Source organism: Oxyura jamaicensis, chromosome 1 (assembly GCF_011077185.1).
Source record: "Oxyura jamaicensis isolate SHBP4307 breed ruddy duck chromosome 1, BPBGC_Ojam_1.0, whole genome shotgun sequence".
In the NCBI taxonomy this organism is placed as follows: Eukaryota; Metazoa; Chordata; class Aves; order Anseriformes; family Anatidae; genus Oxyura; species Oxyura jamaicensis.
This window is the reverse complement of record NC_048893.1, coordinates 13,632,724-13,643,286: the sequence shown is the minus strand read 5'-3', so window position 1 is coordinate 13,643,286 and position 10,563 is coordinate 13,632,724.

The following is a 10,563-nucleotide window of genomic DNA, read 5'->3' as shown; positions in this document are numbered from 1 at the left end:
ATTAAAGAAACACATGTTGCACTTAGGAAGGAGCAAAGATCTGTGGCTATTCTTGGGAGGGAGATGGATTCACAGAGAGTTATTTTGCTGAGTTGATTTGCACTAGTGGATCAATGCTGTGTCTCAGTGTACTTCCTGACCACCCTTCTCACTTGGAATTTAAATAACCTACTAGAAACCAGTAGAGGGAGATGGGGTTTCTGTGCTCCTGCGGACAGGTCAGTGGTGGACTCGACACAGTGACAGATGTGGCAGAGTACAGCATTGCTAAGGAATCCAGAGCTGTGACTACTGTTGTTCAATTCCCAGGCTGTCTTTGAAGTAGGGGAAATGTAAAAAAGAGCCATGTGTTGTTTGAACATGGCTGTCATCTCACCAATTACTATAGCTTCTGTACACAGGTGTTGAAAGGTTGCCCTTTGCTCCTCCCCAGGCATGATGTTATCTGGCTGAAAATACCTGCCGGGGGGATCCTTCAGCAAGACTTCTCCCATGCATCGGTCCAACTTTTTTTTTTTTTTTTTTTTTTTTATGTAGCTTCTTGCTTCTTTCATCTTGTGGAAGAGAAGTTCCCTAAAAGTCTTATTTTTCCTCCTCCAGATTCCTGCATTAAGTACCTCTCTGTCTATAAAATCCTTGTCAGTAATTAAGTAGCTTGTACATTACAACCTCTGCTTGGTATGGTGATTACCCTCCTGTTAGTTCTCCCTGCTGACGGTGTTCATGTATCATCCATTACCATTAGCTTGGATTGAATAGAATTTGGAGTGACATGAAGTGCTTCATCCAGTGAAGAACCAGCATTTTGAAGGACCTGCAGGTGTCACCACAAGGTAAATAGCTAATAATATAATTACTATGCATTTCTCAAGTTTTCTAATCTATTCAGCAAAGTTCATTAGTCCTTTCTCAATAACTGTTGTAATCTCCAACATATCAAAAAAACGTTTGTCTGTGTTTGATAATCTACAGACAAAATCCTTGAGTCTGGCCTTCCTACAGCTCAAGGGTAGGAAGGAAGGAATATCTAGTTCTGTTTCTGAAATAAAAAGGAGCCATTCTGACAAGCAGAGAGCATCAGACCTTAAAAATTGTATACTCAGTCATGTTCTGCTATGGTTTCCCAGCATGGGTTCTGTGTGAAGGCTGGCAAAGGGCATCTGTTTAGTCAACACCACTTTCTCTTTCCCTTAGTCAAATGCCCTTTTTTACATATAAAACTGTAAGAAAATAATGATATGACTGCAGCTTCAGCTTGATTTTTTCCCCTGGTTGGTCTAACAACTAAAAATATTCTGTTATGAATGGTTTTAATATACCAGTCAGGTGGTATTATTAAAATAATATTTTAATCTCAATTAAAATGTGAATATCATTGTTTTTCCATAGAAACTTAAATAATGCAACCTAAAGGAAGATTGTTTTGTTGAAAAACATAACAACCAATGATAGTTACGGCCTGTAATAAGTTCAAGTTTATAATGGCTTCCTATGCTCAGGCTCCCCAGGAGGGGATATCAGGAAAGCACATATTGGCAGGTGGGACCATAACTCTGACTAGGAAGAAAACACAAGTAAAAAGCATATTGAGTCAATCTCCTACAAGCATGCTGCTCGAAAACCCAAAGGTACAAAGTTGAGCTGTTCCCAATCCATGGAAAAAAAATGATAAAAGAGAGCATCAATAACTGTGCTCACTCTTCAGTTTTAATTTTCCCAAGGGCACAGACAATCAGGCTGATAAGTTGTAATTTTACACTCTTTACACTTAACTGGTCTGATTTTTACCTGTGTCACTAATAGCACCACGGAGAATTAAAATGAAAGAACTTTTAAAAGCCTAATGTATTTTTCATATGTAGGTTGTTTGCATTGCTAATGCTTATTTTGAAGCCGTGCATGAAGAAAAAAGTGGAGGTGATAATTCATTAGCATGCAAAATCTACAGTATTATGAGAAAAACTGTTTTTTTTTTGGGGGGGGTGATAGAGAACTTAATACTCAAGGTAAGCAATTTCAATTAGAAGTTTATTTGAAGTATGTTGAAAACAGTCCAAAAACAATCATACAGATTTACAAAATAAAGGCAAAACTGGTTTTCAGAGAACACACTACTGAGGCTTACAGGGACTTAATAGGTCATCACCTTCAAGTTCATACTTCCCCTCTTCCCTACCCCCTTTTATGTTTTAAAAATGAAAAGCTGCTTATATTTCATGTTCATCTCTCCAAATCCCTTGGTCAATTAGTCTGCAATAGGAGAAAGGTAGAAAAACATCTTTTCTAGAGATACTATAAGAATTTTAGGAAGTGTTGATTTTTGATCAAGTTCCTCACGAAAACTGTAATTATATAAAAATAGCTGTAAACAAAATAATCAGGTACTCTGCTGTACAGGGTAGTTTTAAGTTCAGAATGTTTTTGACTGGAATATTAAGTAAAAACTTTCCATTGAATGTGGGGGGTAATTGTGAAATACATTTTCTTTGTGCACCTTTTGCTTCTCTGTTAGAAGCTTGGTTCAGCGATGGCCTAAAGCTTTGCAGCACTGCAGACAAACAGGATGTTATTGCCCACAGATCAGATGTCTTTGATCGGCAGCATTCAATTTTTGCAAAGGCAGTGAAGAGGAAGTGTTGCAGCTACTAGGAATCTGAACTGGGGGAATAATTACATATTTCTGCCCCCACCCATAATTATCTCAGGAGGCCTTTCTCCTCCAAGGGCTGAAAGGCCTTTTCTGTGTACCTGGGCTAGTGCTGGGTGGATGGGAAGAAGGAAACATCTGAGACAGGGCACAGAGCCTGAAGCATTACCTGCCAGCAGGGCTGGCGGCTCCTGCTGCTCTCGCAAGGGCCACAAAACAGTGAGGGAACCAAGCGGCACTGGCTGGGATCATCTCCTGCAGCACAGCTGCTGCCTCACGCAGGAGGAAAAGCAGAAGACTGCAAAGCGGAGCGAGAAAATGAGCTATGCTGCTGAAGTGCTGCCCTGCTGGGTAGCAGAATGTGCTCTTTATATGCCTGCCTGCCCTGTCTATGCCTGCTGTCACACTTGGTTTTCTATGACATTTCTTTGACTGTCTTTGATCACTGTTATTGGTGTGAAATTTTGTACGCTATTAAGCTACCAGCAAAACGCCCGTTGTCCTTTGCACAACTGGATCTGGCCACTAAAAACGCTCTCTGAATCAGCATTAATGTCAAAAGTTGACAGATGTGACACTAAAATACATTATGGTGATACCTGTGGTATGTTTTTAATCATAGCTGTGAATTACTTTAAAATCTCATTCCTCGTCATCCATACAGAAAATCACAGTACCTGCATTTGACTAACTTCTGGGCTGTAGCGACATCAATAGCATTCCTTGCCTAATTCTTCCCATAGTTTGCAGACAATAAGATCCAGAACAGAGGCAAACCTTCACCCTTGTATCACCCTCCTCTTCCCTGCTATCTGGAGATACTGTTGATCCTTCTTTCTCTTGCGGATTTGTCCAAACTGATTAGCATCGGCAAAAGCAATCCCTGTGTCCTCCTGGCTGCTTGCCAAAAGGAGCATAGCTGACTTCTCTCCACTGCCCAGAAGGAGTACAGTCAGCACTCACGATTTCAGATATGGTAATAAGAACGTATTCCACCACAATGCCATTTCCCAGCAGCTTGGTTAGCCAGGCATTCACTGGGACAGCACATCGCTACCGTTAGCATGCAAATAAGCTCTCCTGTGCAGCTGAGGATGGGGACCAGAAGCCTGAAAATAGCCCAGCAAAGCGTGCCTGTTGTATGGAATGAGAGGTTAAAATTGCCTCTCATTCCCAATTGCCAATTTTTAATCACTGTGCTTAGTGACTGGCATGACAACATTTTTCTGACAGGGAAATTATTTACAGACAGTTGGAAGGTCAGGAGGCTGGCTGAAACCGTGGCAAAATTAGAGTAAGCCTTTCAGTGAACCAGGTCTCTCAGGTACCTGCTTGGGGGCCCATTGGGAACATGCAGTATATTCTAAGGTCAGCCACCTTTCTGTATGTTTCAGCCTACAAAATTTCCTTATAATTATGAAGTGCAATGGTAGGAAGGATTTTGCTTCAAGTCTAAGCTAGGCTGTTGGACACGGTGCAAGCCGTATCGTAGCCTGTTAAAGGGGGTTGCTTGATTCTTTTTTTTTTTTTTTTTTTTTTCTTTTGCATCAGACACTTGCCAATATTGCTATTAAAAGTAGGAAAAATAAAATCTGACAAATCCCTAGGCAATAAATTAGAATATTAGTTTAGTATCCCTGCTGCCAGATAGCCATGTAGTCCCTAGAGTTACTGCACAAGGTTTAAAATGTTGAGAGGAAGAAGAATTCCAAATATGTTTTTTCATATTCAGATAACCTTTGAATCCAAACTGTAATAAAGCTTTTCACCAAAATGAGATGTTAATTACTTAACACTTTCTTCAGACTCTTTTGTTAAACATTTACTTCTGCAGGAAGGCACCCAAAACTGGACTATTTGTGCTACTCTGTTTCTGTGGAAACTGTGTGTTGGAGTGGAATAGGAAAAACGGGGGAGAAGGAGAATGGTAGTGCTTTTGGCTGAAGTCCTGTTGGCCAGTCCCGGCTTCAGCTGGGGTCAGTCAGACAAGCAAGCCATCAATGCTAGAGCCCAGCCAGTTCTCTTTCCTCCTCCCCCTAACTGGTGCCGAGGGAGGAGTCTGGCTCACAGGCACCATTCAAAAAGTGCTCGCTAAAGCAATTTATCTGTGTTTTCCCCTGATTTTTGCTCACACTAAACAGATTGTATTTACAGCATTTTCAGGCAACAAGGATTTGAGTCAGTCAGTAATGTTAGTCAGTAGCTACCTGAAGTGTTAGAGCAAGCTTTGCTCTGAAAAGAGCCTTCCATTGACAGACACGTTGCACAGTTGCTGGTCTTCTAAAAAGCACCACTGTATCCTTGGAAAGACACTCTCCTCGTCCAAGACTGAAAAGACACTTTTTTTTTCTTTCATTCAGGGGCTTCCAAAATACGTGTTTTTGATGAATCGCCAAGAAAGACAGACAGCCTTGACTAACAAACTCAGCTCTTTATTTTCTCTTCCCTGATGTCTGTTTCACTGACAGTCATATTGCTTTCTCCTGAAGTAAGATGCCTTTTTAAAAGCTAATATGTGAATTAGCAAAATAATATATTGTGAGTTTTTTTTTCTGTTGTTACCTTAACAACAGAAACTTGCCTTCTACCTGTGGATGTAGGCCAGGGTAAAAAATATACAGTGACAAAGTTGTGATTTATGGTTTTATACTCTAGAAATAGGTGGGAGGGAAGTCTATTTCTACTGCTTACACCCAGAAAATGACTGGTCTGTCCTGCAGTCTGAGGCTCCAGGTTGGAGGGCCGGGGCATTTTGCTGCCTAACCTCAGTGCACGCACGCTGCCATGGAGGACCAAAAGGAAATGTGCAGCAAACATTACATCCCACGTTCAGCAGAGACTTCTAAATTGCTTTAAGAAAAGAGGAGGGAATAGAGAAAGAAGCTTGAAAGAATGGAGATTATGGAGGAAAAGCATCTAAGGAAATGGCATTATCTTTTCAAATTCAGGTATAAGTGTGACCCAAGAATTTCAATGGTTTCTTACAGGTAGAAGCTGAAGGGAAGAGCCAAAACCATGGTGATGTTAGCTGTGCACTTTCATGCCTCTGTATGGAATGATGAGCACCTGCTTCTTGCTCTGCTGCTACTTCAGCTTTTAGGAAGACACTGAAATCTCTTCAAGCCTTTCTGTAATCTCTTCTGTGCACTGAGTTGGCAGCCACATGTGGAGAAAGCTAACTGGAACAATTCAGGGAACCCTGCAGCCCTTCCCCATTGCATGCCTGTAGCGCGTTGTACTGTGCTTGGAAGAAGCAGGAAGGGAAAAGAGAGAAAAGCAGAAAAGCAGGCAGCTGATATCAGGCACTGGTGCTGCCTTCGTTCTTCTGCGTATTAATGTTTTCAGGAACTACAGCTGAGTTGCAGTTGAACCTAACTTTTAAGGTTTGTTTGGTTTGTAAACAGCTCTACATTTTTAGAAGTGCTTCTTGTTTCCAGTTGGCAGGCCTGGCTGCACTCCTCCTTAGGTTATTCAAGCTTTGGGGTTGACAGCTTAAGAAATATCTATTTGTTGAAGTGCTTATTGCTGCTCACCCATTTGTAATGAATAGGAAGTGCAGGCCACACAAAGACATTACTGGTACCGACAGAACACGTGAGAAACACACTGCACTGAAACAACACTCTATTAACCCAAGTTACCTAGCGCAGAAAATGATCACATTTATATCAATATATACTTTAGGAGACAAATTAGCCTTTTATTCACTGTAATCCATAAAATTCATCAGGCACAAAACAGAAGGCATTAATCAGCAGCTATTTGGCTCTACACTCCTCCCTACAATAGGGTCTGGAACTGCCCTTTACAAATTGAGAAAATGTGAAAAAATCTCTCCAGCACTGCATGAAAGTCCCATTCTTTGGCAGTCATGATACCCATACAAAGTAAACAACCTCCACAGCAGCACTGTGGCTTGCCACTGAACTGCAACATCACACAGGGGCCACAGGGGCCAGTTTCCATGCCGTGACTTTTCTATGCACAACACACTCTTTGGTGGGTAGACTTCTTTGCATAGCTCCATTACGTTTTGGAACCATTGTTAGCCATCACTGGGCTGTATACAAAAGTTCTACTCATCTTCTTTATGTTAGTTTCCTGCTACAGAAGCACAGTTGAGGATAGAGCAGCAATTACAACATGATTCTCTTGGACAAATGCATTGCATCTCCAAGTAACACTTTCTTTCTTGCTTGTAACCATATAGTCTAATAAACCACAAAGGCTTCTTCCTGTATCTTAAAGCCTTCTTCTACACAGCTGCTCAATCACTTGCTCACTTAGGATACAATCAGAAGAGGTCCCTCCAAAGGAAAATTCCATACAAAGTCTGTATTTCCATAAAATGCACTTACTGATGTATGGGCAACAGCTGCATCCTCTAGCAGCTTACAGTACTTGCCATTGATATGATACTGAGATAAAACAAATACTCTACAACACACCGCAGGCAGATTTTTAGAAGGTTTCTGCTCTGGATAGTTCAAGGAAAACTCAATCAGTTCCAGGTAGGTTAAGGGAACCAGCTCCCAGTGCTACACACACGTTAAAAGAAATTAGGTGCTGGTGATAGGATTTCTCATAACGTACCAAAACTGCAGACATGACAAGGGCAAGCCACATGACTTGGGCTCCAGCATACCAACATGCTCAATAACAGCTTATTAGCAAAGGCATGCACGTTTTTTCCCAGCAAGGCTTGCCATGTAACTACACACTAAGCAAGCAGGCAGCTTGACTGACTGCATGGTTGCCGTTGAAACAATGCGCCCTCAGCAAGGTTGCAGCTCGGACTAACAAAACTGTGACTGGCTTTAAAGCATGAGACAAAAAATTGTGAATTTCTGCTGTGAGACCAGACAGGTGGCATAGAGACAGTTGTACTTTAAGAATACTTAAAGTACTTTAAGAATACCCACAAAGACCTGTCATTATTTGACTTCAAAGACACATTGGCAAAAATGTGATCAGAATTTAGACATTGGGAAGAGTGCAGGCCAACTAGTCTGCAAAAAACTAACTGGGAAGAATTGAACTAGGTGCAAATGAGAAAGTATTATCTTACAGTTATTACCCTGTAAGTTCTCTTGCATCACTCAATAAGAATAAAGGTTTAAGGCTCAATACTCATTTTAAAAATACTCCTATTTATAAATCATGATATGATCATAAGCTGAAAATAAATCTGATAACATCTGAACCAGCTTCCTTCTGATTACTCAACTTATCAAATTTGGAAACCCAGAACTCCTGATTTGCAAAACCTTATTTTCTCAAGTTTGAAAAAGATACAGAAATCCCAGGGCGGTGTACAGATTACATGGTCATGTATACGAGCCTCTTCTAATTCTCAACATCCATTCACCTGCAATTTTTAAGAAAAGACTTAGAAACCCCTGTCTGATGTTCCATTTTGAAATGATTTGGCAATTAAGGTACAGACAGGTTCCATTCAAAAGGGCTAAGCAAGTGCTGGCCTATCAAACCACTGCTTTGTTTCATAAGTAGAAAAATTAATGAAAGTTGCTTTTTGTTAAACCAATATCCTATGTCCATGACATCTTCCCACTGTTATACCACCAAAGTATTCTCCCAGTCTTCTTCCTTGCCTCCCACACTCCCCGCCAACACCCTCAGCTTTCTTCTATATTTCAAATACCCCACCACAATCTTGCAGTATTCCAAGCTCATCAGTACATCCTTCTAGACACAAGCTTTGCCCTCTGCTTACCCTTTTTCAACTTGTTGCCTGGACCACGGTAGTAGAATGGGTTTCACTCACTGGTGAGGATGCAGCAACTCCTGCCAAATAGGCTCCTGTGTTCTCCTTCCTTTTCTGCCATGGGAACACTACTAGTGCCTATCCTTGGTATCTTTGTAGAAACTCAGAAAATTCTAACCTTCTGCCAGATTCATTTGAAATTGGACAGTGAAATCAAAAATTATCAGATGGAGACTAATCCTTCATACAAATGTTGTTTTCTAAGAAAAAAAAAAAAAAAAACAACAAAGGGAAAGATTCATGCAATCCTAAGGGGGGGAAATAAATGGAGTAAAATAGTAATTAGAGTAGCTTTCGGGATGACTCAGATATTTTAATTAGTTTAGAATATTAGATTTCTTGCACTTAGTACAAATAAATAATTTTCCACTTCAGAAAAAACAAAACAAAAAACCATAAGATCATAATTTAGAAAGAGGTTAAATGAGTTATGAAATGAATAAGTTACTCAGAGTTAGAACTTTAAGTAGTTATCTTCAAATATGTGACATTTGCAAAAGTTCTGGTGCTAGCATTTGCTGGCATTTTAAAATGACTGTGTTGTGAGCTGTAGTACACATGCAGGGGAGAGCAACTAGCCATATACTTCTGTTTAGGTTCAATATCTTTGGGCATACAAAGGGATAATTTTCCAATCTAATTAAATTCTGTTTGAATAAAAAAGTGTGGCTGAGTGGCTGAGTTCGCTAACTGGGGAAATCAATGATATGATACTTTGAGAAAAACAGGGAAAGTCTGAAATATCTGAGCTGCTTTAGTGTGTGCTGGGGAGGCATGATTAAGCAGTGTGGTTAAACTAGGAGAAAATCAAATTTTATGCACACAGCAAACAACTAATTATCTGTCTAATGTAATCTAAACTTTCTTGAGTCCTGCCTGACGTGCAGACCAGTTGTGCTGCACAATATACCCTGCCCCTGGTCCAGTAGTTCTTCGGAGGGGAGCTGGGACCAAATCATGGTACAGCTGCTTCCTGGCCTCACACCTGCTGCTCATTCCACCCATCAAAACCAGGTGGTGAAGGCTGAGCATGGCTGGATTGCATTTTGGTGTAGCTGTGGGACCTGGGTCCTGAATTTCAGATCTCATCAGTGGTCTGCTGGCCAATGAATCCACAACGTGCTGCTGCATGGAGGGCTGCGTGGACACAGAAATAGAGCTCGCTCTGCAGGTCCTCTGTAACTGCAGCTTGTGCTAACAAGTATAAGCTAACTTTAACTAGCTAGCTTGGGTTTCTCCCAAGCTACCTCTCTTGGGTATCCTGATAATTTTCTAGCTTACTAACTCATTAATTCAATAATTTAGCCCACGGTAGCCACAGGTCACTAGTAACAGGCTGCTGCTATGAGCCAAGCTGGGTCATTAGAAGCTACCAAAAACCTGCTTATGCAGCTTGTACCTGTATCTTTGTCTGCAGTGGGCATCTCAAAAGTTATATTTGGGAACTCATGTTTGACCCTGACAACAGAAAAGTAAAATTACTAGGCTATTATGATAAGCTGGACCATTTCTTCTGAGTTATGAAAGTTAAGAGTTACACAAGGCTGCTGATGTATGAAAATAGGGTGGAAAAGGAAATGTGAGCTACACTGTCATACCTTGTGGTCTCTTCCTGAAAATGTCAGGTTAGGAAATGTTCTTGAAGTCCTCTGAGTCTAGTCCTATCTGCATAGCCAAGGGGTTAAATCAAAGGCAAATTGTGTCCACCTGATACCATCCCACCTATTTTGCAATGTGAACATGAATTACGGCACGTGCACCCAGGTATTACTCCAGGGACCCACACAATTCAAGACAAGCTCTATTTTTACCTATCTACTTCTTAATTTTCCGTTTACCTCCTTAATATGAAGGACCACGCAGCAGTTTAAGTCCTTGTCTTCACATGAGTTTCTCAGCTTCTTTACAGCTATTTCAATCAAGCAGTGCAGAACGATACTCTCCGGGACAGCTGTGTTCCAGCACACTGTGAGCTAACTGGAGACTTGCACAACCTTCTAGTAGTCCTCTGGGGTGAGCACAGCAAAGCAGGTAATTTGGGATGGCACACACTTACAGGTGATTACTTGTAAATTTGAGGAGGAAAAGATCAAGCAGGGAGTAATTCAGTGCCAGAACAAGAAAATTCAAA